This window comes from Dreissena polymorpha, chromosome 6, assembly GCF_020536995.1.
Source record: "Dreissena polymorpha isolate Duluth1 chromosome 6, UMN_Dpol_1.0, whole genome shotgun sequence".
NCBI classification, from domain to species: Eukaryota; Metazoa; Mollusca; class Bivalvia; order Myida; family Dreissenidae; genus Dreissena; species Dreissena polymorpha.
In genome coordinates this window covers 113,059,763-113,076,986 of record NC_068360.1, presented here as the reverse complement: position 1 = coordinate 113,076,986, position 17,224 = coordinate 113,059,763, and positions in this window count along the sequence as shown.

Sequence of the window (17,224 nt, the reverse complement as noted above, 5' to 3'; positions counted from 1 at the left end):
AGATAGTAATACGCATTTCGTTTTTGCTTCTTATACTAAAACATACTTATGAATATTGTGCTAAACAGTTAATTATTCCATGTATATTAAGGTTGAGCCAGTATGTCGAGAAAGAATAGAATAAAATAAAAAGAATAAATCTTGGACCATTCACGGCGGTGGAAGTCCCGAATACAAGCATCAGCAATTTTCCTATTTCAGTCGTCTTATTAATAATTTATTTAAGATGCAATATCCAAAAAGGTGTATCATACGATATACCTTTATATCAAGCAACAATAATTTATCTGATGAATATTATGATCATTAATAAATCTTGTTCAATAAAAAAAGTCGTTCATTGTTAGCGATAGTGTTAATGTCTACATGCAAAGTGTTCTGAACACATTTTGGTATATGCAAGATTGATGACTTTATATGAATGTTAATTTAATTCATGAACGCTCATTGCACTGATGATAAGTCGTTATTCCGTGCAGATTATTGATACCGCAATTTAATATAAAGTTAAAGTCAACGTTGTATCTTTTCTTATTTGAGCCCTTGAAAAATAGTGGACTTTATACGTCTAAAAATTGTAGTTATTGAACAAAACAATAAGGTGCATGACTCAAACTTATCTTCATAGATTACAAATGATCGGAATATAATACATGTTTTACGATATGTCAAAATGAATTCGTTGCTATTTGGTCTGGTTGCGGTTTCGTTTTGTCTCATGGTAAACGTGCCAGAGACGTGGCTGTGATCAAGTGGAGAAGAGACCAAAAAGAGTTTATTAATACTAAACGTTTTTAAATGATGTCATTCTCTTATTACATAGATGTCTGCGATTGAAAATAATGTACTTAACATTCAAATTGATATTAGATATATAAGATACTACAAAATGCATAAACAAATGTAAATAATTGCATGTAAAAACCCCAAATCCATTTTAATTAAAACAAGAAAGATACAAAATTATATCAGTACATCAAGAAAGACAATTTGCTATTTATGTTCATAACATGAACTTATTTATAATTATGATTATATTATATTGGTCTTATCAGGCGCAGCATCGGTTTTTGAAAACTTCAAGAATGCCTATGTCGTTGAATATTTGGTGTTTTCAAATACATTATGTGTTGGGGCTATTTTAAAAACAACACAATAACATGATTACAAAATATACATTTTTGATATGATATTTGTCAAGAATGTTAAAAGGAGCAGAACAACGAAATCCCATCATTATTATTTGGTTGAAACATGTACTATGGACGAGTTATATTCGGAAAATCATTTAAGTTTTTATGAATACACGAACCAGCATTATTCATATTGTTGATACCTGTAATGATGCTGCTGATGATGATGACGACGACGATAACGATGACGATGATGATGATGATGATGATGATGCTGATGCTGATGCTGATGATGCTGTTTCTGCTGCTGATGATGATGATGAAGATGACAATGACGATGACGATGATGATGATGATGCATATATTTAAACTGAACTGACTTGCTTGTGTGTGTTTCTATACATAGCGATTATTCAATGAAAAAAAAAGGCTAAATTTCCTTAAATTGAAAAATAAGCATTTTAGGAGGAAGAACATACCAGTGTTTCTCAGATAAGCCATATACGCATAACAGGCACGTTATCAGTTACTTCAATCATGTAATTGAAATAAAAGAAGCCCTTTTCAAAATTCTATTCAACTCTAGGTACAGATGTTGACGAAATACCTCTAACGCCAGCTGTAATGACACTGCTATATTGTCTTCCTTATTGGTGAGACGATTGAAAACGGCAGTACACATACATGTAAGTAAACAAACAAACAACAAAACAAACTTTTCCTTATCGAGCCTTGCCGATCTCGGATTTATCATAATATTGAAGACAAAGACTGACGCATTAAACAATCGAACTGATATATTATGCATACGATTATCAATATTTTACTTGAGATTTGTGCACTTAAGCCTTAGTTAGCAACTGTTACATATATTTCCGTTGAACATGCATATGATATACATGTTAAATGTATTGATAAAAGCTTTTATTGTTATAAGGGACTAAATTGCTTTCTTTTGAATTTGCAATAAGCATTGAGTCAGCAGGTTTAGTAAATTTGTTGATGATTGTTGAGCATCGTATTCAAGTATAACCTGTAATTGTGATTACTAATAAAAAATTCCCCATGCACTATTTTTTGTAAACTTAACATGTATACGGACATTAAAAAGCCATACATGACACGACACAAATTATGCGACAAAGGATGACAAAGTTCGTTTAAAAAAAGAAACAATAGCTATGAACGATTATTCGTTTAAAGCTATGAGCGATTGTTCGTTTATTCATACGCAGAATTTTGTACGTAGGATTCTCTGTTGCAATACATACTGACCGCGACATGATATATGCACGTGAATATAACACTCGCAATGATAGGATGAGTATAAGAGATATGTATCATAAACAGAGATTTAGAAGTCCGAAATCTATTAATGTCCTTCAACCATTTAGCATGAATGTAAATGTATTTTTTTCTGTTTCAAAATTGCAAGGCAAATATGTTAAATAGTTTCACAGGGCCACATACATACGTGCTAAACCTTATTCATATGCAAAATATATTACCGTTCAAGTACATTAATATATATATTGACAGGGACCTTCGAGTGTATGCAATAAAGTAATCAACCGTCGCAGCGTTTCTAGGCGAACAGTTAGACTAGAAATATTTAAAGGGCGTTCATTTTGCGTTCATTCAGGGACCTACTTGACAAGATGTGGTTATGCGTTTTGCAGAGCTCAAAACTTATGCGCACGCATACTGATAACGAACAAATATCGAATATTTTATTAAATATTAGAAGAGGACTGCATTGATAATAGCCTTTTACGTGTTGTTTGAGCGTTCGCGTACTCTAGATAAGCGTTCCATTTTACACATTGTAATGGTGTATACAAAAATATGCATGTATTATTAAAAATGCGAAATATAAAGAAAGCCATGTTTAAGTGGAAATTGGATCGATTAGTTTTTGAAACACCAACACACATGAATATTGACAATAATTTAGAAATAACTTAATAGCTGGAGATATATTTTTGTCCACCAATTTAATTATTGCAGAAAGATTTTCAAATTTGGTCTGGTCCTGTGCTGTGGGGGACGCCGGAAAAACCCATAGGAAATTTCTGCCGTTCAGTATGGTGATCACGAATCAAACTGTCATGCTTCCAGGAACACGGATTTAACCCACGTCGCACAGTTGAGAAGCGCGAGTGCCAACCACTCCGGAAACCACCTCTTTGACGCCTAAAGCCCCAATCCTTTATACAGGTTTTTAACTTTTGCAATTTGCTTTTTTAGCAATGTTATAGCATCTAGGACTACAAAATACGAATGCCAGAACCTACCTTTTTTGGCAGAACCTACCTTTTTTGTAGATTGTGCGTATTGGGGCTCTGTTGCAAAATTGAGGTTGCTCGCTCTTAAACAGATGCAAATGTCACATGTTGAGAAAAACACCAACAAGAAACACAAGTACAAGTATGTGCATTGAAAACTAGGCAATAAGCTACAGGAAAATAGCATTTCAATATAGATACTCAAGTGGAAACAGCACACTTAAGTCACTATCATTTGCTATGTTTACCATCCGAAGATTTTTCACATAAGAGGTCACAATTCCTTATTATAGAACCATTGCCATTTTGTATTCTGTCTCAATCCCTAAAAAATCAAACTGGTATTTTCATAAAAGTATCGTTGTTTAAGCACTTTTTAATCAGTACGTATCAATTATTATAGGTGTGTTCTAATTGTTTATAAGCTTAAGTTTATTTGGCTTGGTCTCATGCATAGTGCAGCTAATCTTAGAGTTGTAAATAATGTTTTTGTGATTTTGCTTTTACTGTAACAATTGAGGATTGAGGGATTTCTATAAATGTGTCTTCTTTTCGTTTATTTAAATAAAAACGTTTACAAGAAAACAAACAGTTGTTTTGCTTCTTTAGTACATTTCTATATATGTTAAACCAGAATTCAATATGGTTTTCTTTATATTGAAACAATTAAAGATATGCCCTATTTGACAAGGAAGTAAAATAGTCATTTCCTTGTGTCCAATGACAAAGAACGATGACATTATCCTATTAAAATGACAAAGGTGTCTGCCTTTTCCTTTGTTTACTACTCACTCAATGTACACAACACCATAGTAAAAATTAGAATGCATGACCGCGTAAAAAACACCTTGATTACTAAAACTAGTTAACGGTCTATATAGTCAGGTATTTTATGCTCAGAATCTTTAACAGCATCGTGTATCTATTGAAAATGCAATGTTAACAGATGCATCACCCTCCATATGATAACAAATTATAGTAATTGCTCTTTTTATCATGACACCAGAAAACACAGATTTGTGTTGTAAGCTTTAAACATATAGTACCCATTTGTTCTACTATACACAGCTTTTGTCAACAATTGTTTAAGCAAACGGCTATTTGTTTTTATTTATCAGTTGTTCGCTTGGTACATATGGTGTGTCACTGCCGATGTCCCTTTAAACCAGAAGTGGTCCCAGGTCATACCTTCATTACTGAGGCATGCCTTAATAAGCCACCTTACATACCATTAAGTACAGCACAATAAACTGGCTACGCAACTCTGAGTTACATGAAGTGCATGTTTACTGACTGTTTCGTTTTATGACGAACTTGATTACTTGAACTCTACTTTAATTTCAATACCATTATGCAAATTAAAACATTAGAATTGAATACGATATTTTAAGATAATAAAGACATGTTAATGCATGTTTTGTTTTCTCAAAGACAAAGATAAGGATAGAGTTTGTAACAATTTTAAGTATATCCTTCTTATTACAGCTTTTAATGGACTTTCACCGAAACGACAGCCTTTAAAATTATGTTCAGGATGTTGTTAATTCTACAATATCAAGGCCATTTTTGAATATGGTTGAAATGTAATAACAAACTTATTCATATGACCAAGTCTTCGACGATATGTGCAACATTCACTTAGATGAGCGCTTCATGAACGGTATAACTGGTTTGCCTGTATAATTAAAGCTACTTTGTAAGATTTAAGAATGTAAATAAAATCAAAGCCCAATGTAAATACATCAAGTTGTAATCGATTATCGTTTGATTAAAAACAGCATTCCGAATGATGTTTATGACCGCGGATATTTAAAATGGGGCACTTGTTCCCGTATCCCGATCCATTGACTGAATCCAGGTCAGTTCGGTCTCTTGATGCCGAACAAAAACGTGCCGTTACAGACATGCAGACAGTTTAATTGGAAAGAATTCCCATGGTTTGACTTGTGAATAAGTGGAGTGTTACACTTTTAAATGTTTCTCTGTTCCATATTGTTTTAAAATTGAGTTCTCTGGTATAAAGATAATATAGTTAAATTTAGTTCTCTGACATTATGATAAAACAGTAAAATATCAAAGAAAAACAGGCGAAAGTCTTATATTTTCTCATCTTATTATTTGTCTGGATATGCTTTCAAGGGGCCGTCCAACAGATTGGTAAATTGACAAAATTAACAAAAAATTGTTTGAGATTCGCAAATTCTCGTTTTTGTTATGATATTTTTAGGAAATAGTAATACTGACCATTTACCATGCTCTTCAATATCCTTTATCTTTTGATGATTTGAAAACCTGAAAATTATAAAGCGTCGTGCGACGCGAAACGATTGAATAATTTGGAAAGTTCTGTTGTTGTATTTATATTTTGGGAAACTACGAGGATTGCTTATTAAGGTAAAAAATACATCCGCTCTAAGCATGGGCATGGATGGTCGAGTTGTCTAGGCGGGAGACTTTTTACTCCAGGACTCCAGGGGTCAGTGATGCGAGCCCTGTTGAGGGTTACTTTTTTCCTTTTTTTAAATTGTATTCTTGTTTTTTTTACTGTATATTGTTAGGACAAATGTTTAAATTTATCAATATAAATCATTTAATGACATGCTTCAATACATGCCAAAATATGTTGGACGGCCCCTTTAAATCTCACCACAGGCGTTATAAGATTTTAAAATTTTCAGGGGGAGGACCCCCGCATCCCCCGTTTTTATGTATCATAATCGGGCCTACAGCTCAAAAAATGTCAGCTACGCCCCTGTCAATAAATCATCTGACAGTGTTCAGTGCATATTTATATTGTTGTATTGTACTGAAACAAATGTATAGTTATTGGGGTAGACCTTTATTTTAAGGTGTGATCAAGATCAAAATGTGTGACTGTATATACACATGCATTTTTGTTAGTAATATAAAATACCTTGTGATTAGGCAGCGGTTATATTTTGTGGGTAAATATTTGTAGACACTACGACACCTAACAAAGTTATTACACCTTCAGTGCAGCAAACCTGCAAAGAAATCGGATAACACTTAGAAAAAAAACGTGTTTCACACGAGCGGGCGAAGACACTAGAGGGTACCGGTACAACTGTCATTTTTCCTTTTAATTTTGAAAGAAAAAGGGACAACAACTCAAGTTTTAATATGAATTATACTTAATGATATTCAAGATTGTTGTATACAGTAGTATAATATTATTATGACTGATTTAAATATAATGTTTCTATCGTATCCGTTCACCCAATTGCTGACATTATCAGCAGGGGTGGCGAAATCTCGAAAAACTATACTGGTCCACGGACAACAATTTAGGAAATTTAACTTGTCCGTTGCTGACCTACACTTGTCCGTTAAACTTAATGTTTATATAAATTATAAACGCATTTATTGTTATACCTACACATGTACCATTCTAATCAGATAAAATAGTGGCCAGTTTCTTAGAAAACTGATGATGGTAACGGTGTAATCCTCGTGGAAATTGTGCATTTCATGCGTAATATTGTCAAAACATTTTTTTCATCACGTTAAGCGTTTTAACAAAGACTCGTTGAATTAATTATACACAACTGTAAACGTTTTGTTTTATTCTCAAATGAGCATAAGTAAATGTGTAATCCGACAAACACTTCTGAATTTTAATGACAACCATTTCCATATGCAACGTAACTATCCGGCAATGCTCGAATTTGTATGAAATAACATGACATGATGCTAGAATTTAGCCAACATTTGGTATGGGAAGGTAAAAACCCGGAAATGTCCGGAAAACCCTGAATTCGTTTAGGTAAAACCCAGAAAAGGTAAAAATGGTTATAAATGCATTATTATTCGTCCGATATGAATTATAATGGTTCCGTTGGAAAGAAGAGCCTCCAAAGCTTCTAACGATGTAAACATATTGTATGGCAGGGTCGGGGTCGGTCTGTAAATTGCGGTCAAAATCCGTCTACTTTTAGGGATTTTTTTTCGCACACAAAAAATGCCTAATGGAAAACCCGGAAATGGTAAAAGTGGTTTAGAGGAAATAGTTTTATTAATTCGATATTAATTATAATGGTACCTTTGTAAAGAGGATCCTGATAAGTGCCTAAGAATGATTTTGATTTATATCTTATATTGAGGGTAAATAGTATATATGATGGCATTTGTTGTCGTGAGAGCAATAAGGAAAAGACAGCGGGAGGTTTGACTATTTTCCCTCATGATCTTATTTCTGGAGTTAACTTATTATTTTATTAAAAACATGCGACGTTGTTTTTGTTCCATTTCATTGTGCCTTAAAAAGTTACAGTTATGTTGCTCTGGTTAACATACAACCATTGAGTAGTTGAACAGTTTAATCAAATTTAGCGTATTCTCTTTTATTGTAGTTTGATTGAAATTGTCATGCAATTAGGTTAATTGGTGTTTTGCTTTAGAAGGTTTTTTTTCATATGGCAAAGTGTAATGTTTCGGCGCCCTTAAATCGGGTCTAAACCTCAAGCTATGCGTTGCTTTGCATTGGCCATGTTAATGCGGTCACCCCAGTGTGTGTCGTGTTTTTTGTCATGTGTCTAATTAAATTGCAATTGGCCACATGCCTAAAATGACCGGCCTTGTTTTGACGATACAATAATTTCCTGCAGATGCAACTTGATATTAACGTTATTTATAATTGATATTGGACTCGAATCTGTTAGTTCATCCATAATACACAATTATTAAACAGCGTACATTAATCAGCATAATTCACTTAACCTTATATGAAGCGATGAATCTTATTAGAATTTTCAAAACCCTATTGTGTGTGTTTCCAAAATAATCGTACATTATGATAGTATGACGATATTTTGTACAATCCTGACAGACGCGTTAACTAATTATATTTGCGTAAATTACTTGTATTGCCGTCTTTTCGTTATTATTGATGAAAACACGAAGCTTCATATCACGTTCGGTGATCTCTAGCGCCACCTCTGTTTGGAGTTGTATTATTTATTGAGTCAACTATACTTCCAAGATGGTACTTGTAACCGATAGTAAAAATGAAGATAAGTAAGTTTATATGTCTTCGACGATATCACAAGTCCCCTAAATGTAACATGTGGAAAACAGCAATTAAGATTAAAGAAACCTCGGCTAATGTAATTTACGTCATGCACAACACGTGTAAAACATTGCCCAATTACCGGGGTCTTTGTGCATATAGCGTTTGAACCGATAACGAACACAACAACTTGTAATGATGCTTTAATGTACAATGAACAGGATTTGATGAGAATAAAAGATAATATATCCCTTTTCCGTATATACAAGAGAAATTGAGAAAAATAAGTTTCAGTCTTGTGAAAATGTGTCATTTTATGTCGTGGGGACAAAGCAGGATGAAGATCCTTATCGCGCATGCATACCACCGCTTTAGTTTTACATGAAATTGGTGGGGTTATCACAGGGAAGGGGCGGAGACGGGCACAAATCTTGACCAAAGCGTGACCAAACGATCGTTATTTGGGCATTCATAACTTTGAATATAAGTGACACAAATGTGGTGCTTTATAAAAATTTCGGTTCGGGGGGCTCATAAAATGTAATTGAAAATCTTAACAAGTATTATCAAAGTACAGAATCCGGATAGTGCCATTAATAATCTCATCCTCTTTTCATTACGGGCGATAGAACAAGTAACATCAAGAAACATGATGGTTATAATGACGTTTCTATGGTGTGTTTTTTTCAATAACAAATATGTGTCACTATGAGTTGTGTATTGGCTGCAGCGAATCTACCGTGTATCTCATTTCTGGAGAAGACCCTATCAGCAGCTAGGCCAGTGTTGACCAATTCACAATGAATTAACTAATAAGGATCTTGTGTTTTCATTTTTGATACAGTGTATTCATGGCTCAAATCTCATTATTACTGGTATGACACACCGTACTTTGTACGACTTAACAATGCAAATGAAAATAAATCCAGAAACAGAAACTTAAGTGAAATGGCGAGTTGATACGGATTAAACTGTATATAGTTCAATATAAGTATTTACAAATATACACAATCGATCTTTAAAAAATAACATGTTTTTTAAATTCCGTAGTATTGTTCTGATATTCTAGATGTGTTTAGAAGATCATCATATTTGCCAAACATTTACAGGGATATTTGTATGATATAATATAATAACATTATCACTTACAAGCGGGTTTTTAAATTGCCTCGATCAAAATTACATTCTCAACCTTATTCAACATATAAATTATTGTGTTCTTTATTAATTAGGAAACATACATGCATTCCGAAATGAAAACTTTATTTTTAATATACATTCTGTTTTTGACGGTAATAGCCGTTTTACTGCGACAGTGAATTGTTAGCATGAATTAGCTTTACACATAAGTATATAGCCTCTATATGGGGGAATAAGGTAGAGTCCGACAGATTCTTGTACAATTGAGGTTAATAGAGGCAAGTATAACAAGGGCCAGAACTTCCTAAATAATAGGCAATATATAACTTCCGGCATTAACGTACAACTGCATGTCGCCCTGAAGAATGTCCATGAGTATAAATGAAAATCCATTGAAATAATAAGAGGAGATGCGTTCACAAGGAATTATTCTTATACTAAGTATATTGAAAAAATAATCCAAGGGTCATTATTTCTGTTTAACGGTAAGCGATATTTAAATTTCCGAATAAAAGACGGGAGAGCTTATGTCCAACCCTGTGAAATTGACGGGAGGGTTTTTATCCGGATGCCTTATATCCCTAATATATGCATGTAAAGTGATACTGTCGAAAGAAAAGCGTGTTGCACGAAAATCGACTTTAAATACTCCAAACTAAATTTTAGGGTCGACAAGAAAAGAAAACGTAGGGTCGGGTTACCGGAAACAATTTTACGCTTTAAAACTGTATCTTTAAAACAGAAAATGTCATAATTTGGTATGGAAATCAAACAACTTATACCAACCTACAGCGCACATCTGATATTGAAAAAATACTTTTGCATATTTTAGGAACGTCATAAATTTTCCTTCACAACGATATTATTTTAATTCAATTCGGTAGAAAATATTGCTTTTATAATTACTTTTATCTTTTCCGAATTTTACGCAAAACATAATTAGGCATTAGAAATCATAAAACTTTACCAACTTTGGACGCTAACAAGTGTGCTAATTTGATATTGTAAAACATTATTGTTGCATGTTTTACAAACCTTAGAGGGCCTCTCTACTTGGACACCATTATAATTAATATGGAAAAATAATATAGCTTTTATAACCACTTAAACATAGGTTTCCTTAAATGTCGGTATCTCTGTTTTTGTATTATATATTGTGAAATGCGCATTTTTCAGCTGATTCGTTTGATATAATTTTCATGACGCTATGTTAAAAAAATAAAATTTTATTAAGAAAACATGTACATCGCATGCGCAATTTTCTGGATGGACGGACTTTTTGACGTTACGTCATAGCATATTTTGATAATCACAAAAATATAATATTGACACATCATTTAAATGTCATTAACATATACAATTACAACTATTAATGTAACACTTGATCAATATCAAATCTCGTATTTTGCATGATTTGTTTTTGAATACAAGTTTAAAAACAACAAATAAAAAAAGTTGTAAATAAAATTAGTTTAACACAAGACAAACACATACCATATCGCCAGGTTAATTTCAAAACTGTGTTGACTGCCATTACTATGAAAGTACACGTTTTTAAATGAAATAACGAAATAAATCCTGAACTACTTTCATTTAGCTTTTGATTTGACATTTTTATTATCTTATATTTATTCAAACCAAGTTATACATGAACAGCACATTCGTCTATAAATACTACCTGTATGTATACGCTGCCCTGTATCTTTTTGAGCAACAGTATTTAAAAGTATTTTATTAAAATTATAGACTTGCAAAAACAGCATAGTTGTTGATAACCTGTCATCAGGCTAACGGAGTTCACATTTTGCAAATGCATTTTGTGCTTTGACCTTTTTGGTCAGTCATCCTGGTTATTCACAATATCATGAGGCGTTTATGTCACAAAGGTTGCATTATATCAAACAATTCAGAAAAGTAGTATTATGTTATAACGTATTGGGTTGTTAGTTACATGGTTAACACGTACTACAGTATTTTTAAAATGGTATCAACGCCATTGATAAGAAATGAAGCATTAGGAAGACTAGCAACAAAGTATAAAAATGAAGTGTCTTGAAACATTTCACGTGTTTATATTTGCGTGCACAACCGGATTTATAAGCGGGATATTGTGAGTAAAACGCCGAAATATATTGCTGACATAATTATTTTGTTTACCAAATATCTCCGCTCAATATTTACGCCATTGCTTTCGGATTGGCCAAACGCGTCCAATTGTGTCGTATCATATGATTAATTGTTCAAGTTATCTTCTTTGTGAGGGAAATCTATTTTTTCCTGTTTACGTGTTATTTGTTGATTTATCTCAACATAATCTTCCGGTCTTTACATCCATGTCAGTTGGATTTGAATGAATTTTCTTCCTGTCCAATTGTGTCGTTTCATATGATCAATTGTTCAAGTTTTCTTCTTTGTCAGGGAAAACTTTTTTTCCTGTTTACGTGTTATTTGGTGTTTTATCTCAACATAATATTCCGGTCTTAACATCCATGTCAGTTAAATTTGAAAGAATTGTCTTCCTGTCTTTTTTAGTTTCGGGTTTGAATAATAAAATTGGAAATCCAATCAAGCACACGCGAGTAAGTTGTACTTCAGGAAGTAGTGTGATTTTGCTTTAAATGTATAATATTGCTTCATAAGCTCACCTGAAAATACGTCATGATGTTATAAGTTAGTCGTAATTGTATGTAGTTAGTTCTACCATTCAACTCGGTTAAAACCACAGCGGTGTTTTAAAACAGTATTTCAATATATAATTTTCATTTTTGCAGATGAAATAAGCCTGGAAATGTAATGTTCAAATTATACATTATATATATATGTTTTTTATACATAATGACTATTTTACCGTCTTTGTTTAACTTTAATATAAATTGTAGTTGATTCAAACGGAACACTTCACCCAATCAACGGAACTGTACGTAATCCAACTCGGCTTTCGGCTTATCACGTCCCAACGTCCCGACGTTTGTGAGTCTAGAAATTGAGTTAGGTAGGAGCGATGTGACACACTCTGGGTTTTCCGGACATTTCCGGGTTTTATACCTCCCCTTTGGTATTAATAATGCATTTTAAAATTGAAGACGAACGTTCAACATTTAGGTACGGAATGAAAGAGCAATCCAATCTGTACACTGCCTATTAAACAGACGGGCCGAATGTTGAAAATGCGGCATGCTAGCCTCCTGGTCTCTTATCATGCTTATAGAATAAGCGATACCACTGTGCAGGAGAGTGCCCATATTTTAGCTTGATTGCTCCGCAAATAGCACTGGCAATGTTATCGGGTGCCAACATCCGGTTTTGTAAAACTTAATAACGGCTTTAATACAATCTATTTTTTTTTGTATTTCTCAACCCGGCTGGTTGTCCACGGACAACTTAATTGAACAAAACCAGTTGCCCGGACAAGCAAATGTACGACTCGGGCAACTCGGACATTTGATTTCGCCACCCCTTTATATTAACTAATGACGCCAGAAGGCTTTTCAAAATTGTCTGACATATAACCTGAACGCGCAGGTGATTTAAAACTAATTTGGTTTGGAGACCCTTTCTTCCAGTTTATGTGATACCTATATAACACTGATGCACTTTTTAATAACTTAAAGTAAAATATGTAACTATGGTATTTGGTTTTTGCGTAAGGCCGCGAAAACATGTCATCGTAGCCGTGTCGTTTATATATATATATATATATATATATATATATATATATATATATATATATATATATATATATATATATATATATATATATATATATATATATATATATGTATATATATATATAAGGAAAACAAAAGGGAAACAACTAAAATATGAGCAGGATTCCCATTTGCGGTCTTCTCCCTTAGGTTTTGAATAAATGATGTAGCCTACTTGCTAATTAAGAAATATGAAATAAAATCTCCTATACCTGATGTATACAAGCATATATTTCGGGTTTATTACATAATTATTCGTTAAACTTTATGTTAAATATTTGAAACAAAAATTGAAAAATTAATATAAAACATTTTATTAAAACAAAGTTTGCAAACTTTACAATGAAAAGAAACAATAAAATATTTTTATAAAACGACCAAGCACAATATTTGAAACTACAAATGCTTAATAAACTCAAACAGTGAAGCATATATGAATGATGAGCATAGCCAGTGCAATTTGTACAGGTTAAAATAAAAAATCAAATGTGTCGTGTTCTGATAAAACTGGGCTATATTCATGTGCGTAAAGTGCCGTCCCAGATTAGCCTAATTAGGGACGACACTTTCTGCCTTAACTTGATTTACGGTAAGGAGGGACTTCCTTGAAACTAAAAATACCGGACTGCACAGGCTAATCTGGGACGAAACTTTTCGCACATGAATTAAGCCCAGTTTTCTCAGAACAAGACACAAATTAAAAAGATCTCTTGACGTGTTTTCAGACATTTTTACTATACAATACAATTAAAAAAGCATATTACAATCCATGTTTTCTTAAATTTCTGTAAAAACGTTATGAATTTAATCCTAAATGTTGAAAAATAAAACATCAGTCATTTATATTTAATTTAACCACATACATTACATCAATTCACCAATATTATTTCAGAAAATATATTAACAACTAAAAAGATTATAAAAATGCTTAGTACATATCCTCATTAAGTATGCAGATGTTTGATAATATAAAAAGGACAGCACATTTGCCTTTGATTGAAACTTCTTTACTCGTACTCAAACATGAATTAACATGTACAACATGTATATAAAACAGTTCCATTATTTGAAAATTAATACAGGGCTATATCCAATTCATTTTAATGTTAATTGTCAATATGCTTGTCTTAATCCTTTTAAATTTTTCAATTTTTATTTTGCCGACGTCTGACGCAATCAACACAACCACTCAATTCAATTCAATTCTTTATTTCGTACATAAGGCCACCGGCCCATATACAACATATAAACAACATAATATACAATGGTTAGTCAAGGATAGAACATATTCGAATTAAGGAGATCTTATAAAATGACAATGTATTCTCAATGAATAAACATAGAGTAAATATGGAGGATCCACGCCGCATGCCTCTAGTTTGAGGCGGCGTCCGATATGGGTTGTCCATATTTTGCATTTATAATATGACAGGATTCACAGTTGCATTAGACAAATACACTTAAACAAAACTGGTACACATTGTTATAATTCTATAACTAACAAACATCAACATCAAAACATTATTTGACATAAAATTGGCAAATATAAGTGCATGTTTATATGTCTACACAGTTTCTCATTACTATACGCGCATAATAAACAAAAAATGCATAGTATATATAAGCAATGATGATGAGTTACTCTGTACCCTTCATGAATTCATCTCGTTGCATGAAAGCATAGTATATATATATATATATATATATATATATATATATATATATATATATATATATATATATATATATATATATATATATATATATATATATATATATATATATATATATATATATATATATATATATATATTTATTTTTATATATATATATAATTGGCAAATATAAGTGCATGTTTATATGTCTACACAGTTTCTCATTACTATACGCGCATAATAAACAAAAAATGCAAAGTATATATAAGCAATGATGATGAGTTACTCTGTACCCTTCACGAATTCATCTCGTTGCATGAAAGCATAGTATATATACATAGCTAGGTTACGGATTGTTGCCATATCTGTAGTGCAAAGAAAATTTATAAAATTGAAGTAGTGTTTGTTTTGTAAATAGTATTGAGGAATATATTTCTGACGAATACTTTCGTACAATGGACAGATCAAAACAAAGTGGAATTCGTCTTCGACGACGATTTCCACTAATAACCGCTACCTACAACATTGAATGGTGTTTAACCCCGATCTTCCTTGCTCAGGTCAGGGTTGTCGCCCTTAAACTGAGAGGAATTACCACCCTTTGATCGGTTGGAGTACACCACGTGCACCTGACCAGAGTCTGTGACCATGTCCTTGTAGGGAATGTCAAACATAGGCTGACCCGACACATCGACCCTCGCCAGGTACGAGTTAGCCGCCCTGCTCCCGTAAGAGTTATTTAACATTGACCTGTAAGGGTTGTCGGTCTTGAGATGAAGGGAGTTGCCGGCCCTTATCTGTTCGGAGTACGCAACTTTGCGTTGCAGTGACTCTTCGAATTGGATCTTGCGTTCAAGCTCTATTTGGCTCGGTGGTATGATCTCCACTTCGGTTGCTTGCAGCACTGCCGGTTCCACGATTTCCGAACCTGCAATTTTACGATGTGTTTCGTGATCATCGATATATTTTAAGTGCTCGTGTGTTGTTCACACTTTTCATATCGCAATGAAACATGCATTAGTTTTTAAATGAAAACAGATAAATTTTTAATTGTATGTAATATTAATTCATATTTTACAATGTTCTTTTGTTCCATCAATTTTTACATGTTTTTTTATTTTACAGATCAGATAGAAAACGTAAATTTTGATTTATAAATAAACTTTTTCAGATTATTTCGAAAGGGCAATTTCACATGTCATAAATAAGTCATTCTATTTCAACAAGCTAAATATTGTACAAAATATCTGTTGGTTTATGTCTTACCACCAATAAAAAATTGACAAATAATAATTAATTTAAAAGATTGTATAACGGAGTTCGTCAATGCTTAACAAAATGTGTTGATTATGGACATATAGTTTGAAACACAAATGTAAATTGACCAGCTTGAATGGTATATGAGTCTATTAAGACTTTGCTTTTTAATGATCCCTTAATTGTATCACGAGAAGATAATATGTTCAGGATAAAATGTATGCTGGTAAATAAATGTCATACTACCTAAATCTGAGAACAAGTCCGAAAAAACGAAGATTGTTTAATATTTCAACATACAACTACATTTAATTTGACGACAGAGAATACCCACTTCTCTGTCGCGAGTGACGAAGAGGATGAAGATCAGGATGCCATTTATAGCGCTCAGGATGGCAAACAGGTAATGGAAGGCGAGGTGGGTGTCTCAACGGACAGGTAAGAGAATATCCAGGCCGCAGCTGAAACAGAAGAATAATCATCGATAAATGTAATCATCATCATCATCATCATCATCATCATCATCATCATCATCATCATCATCATCATTATCATCACCACCACCATCACCAAGACCACCACCACCACCACCATCATCATCAGCAGCAGCATTATCATCATCATCATCTTTATCATCATCATAATCATCATCATCATCATCATCATCATCATCATCATCATCATCATCATCATCATCATCATCATCATCATCATCATCCTCAACATCATCATCATCTTTTTCTTCTTCTTCTTCTTCTTTTTTCTTCTTTTTCTTATTCTTCATCATCATCTTCATCATCATCATCATGATTACATGATCATCATAATTATGATCATATCCAGTAACACAAATATCGTCATCGCCAGGACTACCATCGAGAATAAAAAATAATGATCGCAGTGGTTGTCAACACTCAATCAATCGGCTTATACTTAAAATCTATATCGTTATGAAGACCATCTTTTAATAAAACCAATGACGAAATAAACATGCATACATATATAGAAAGATAGTCATGGT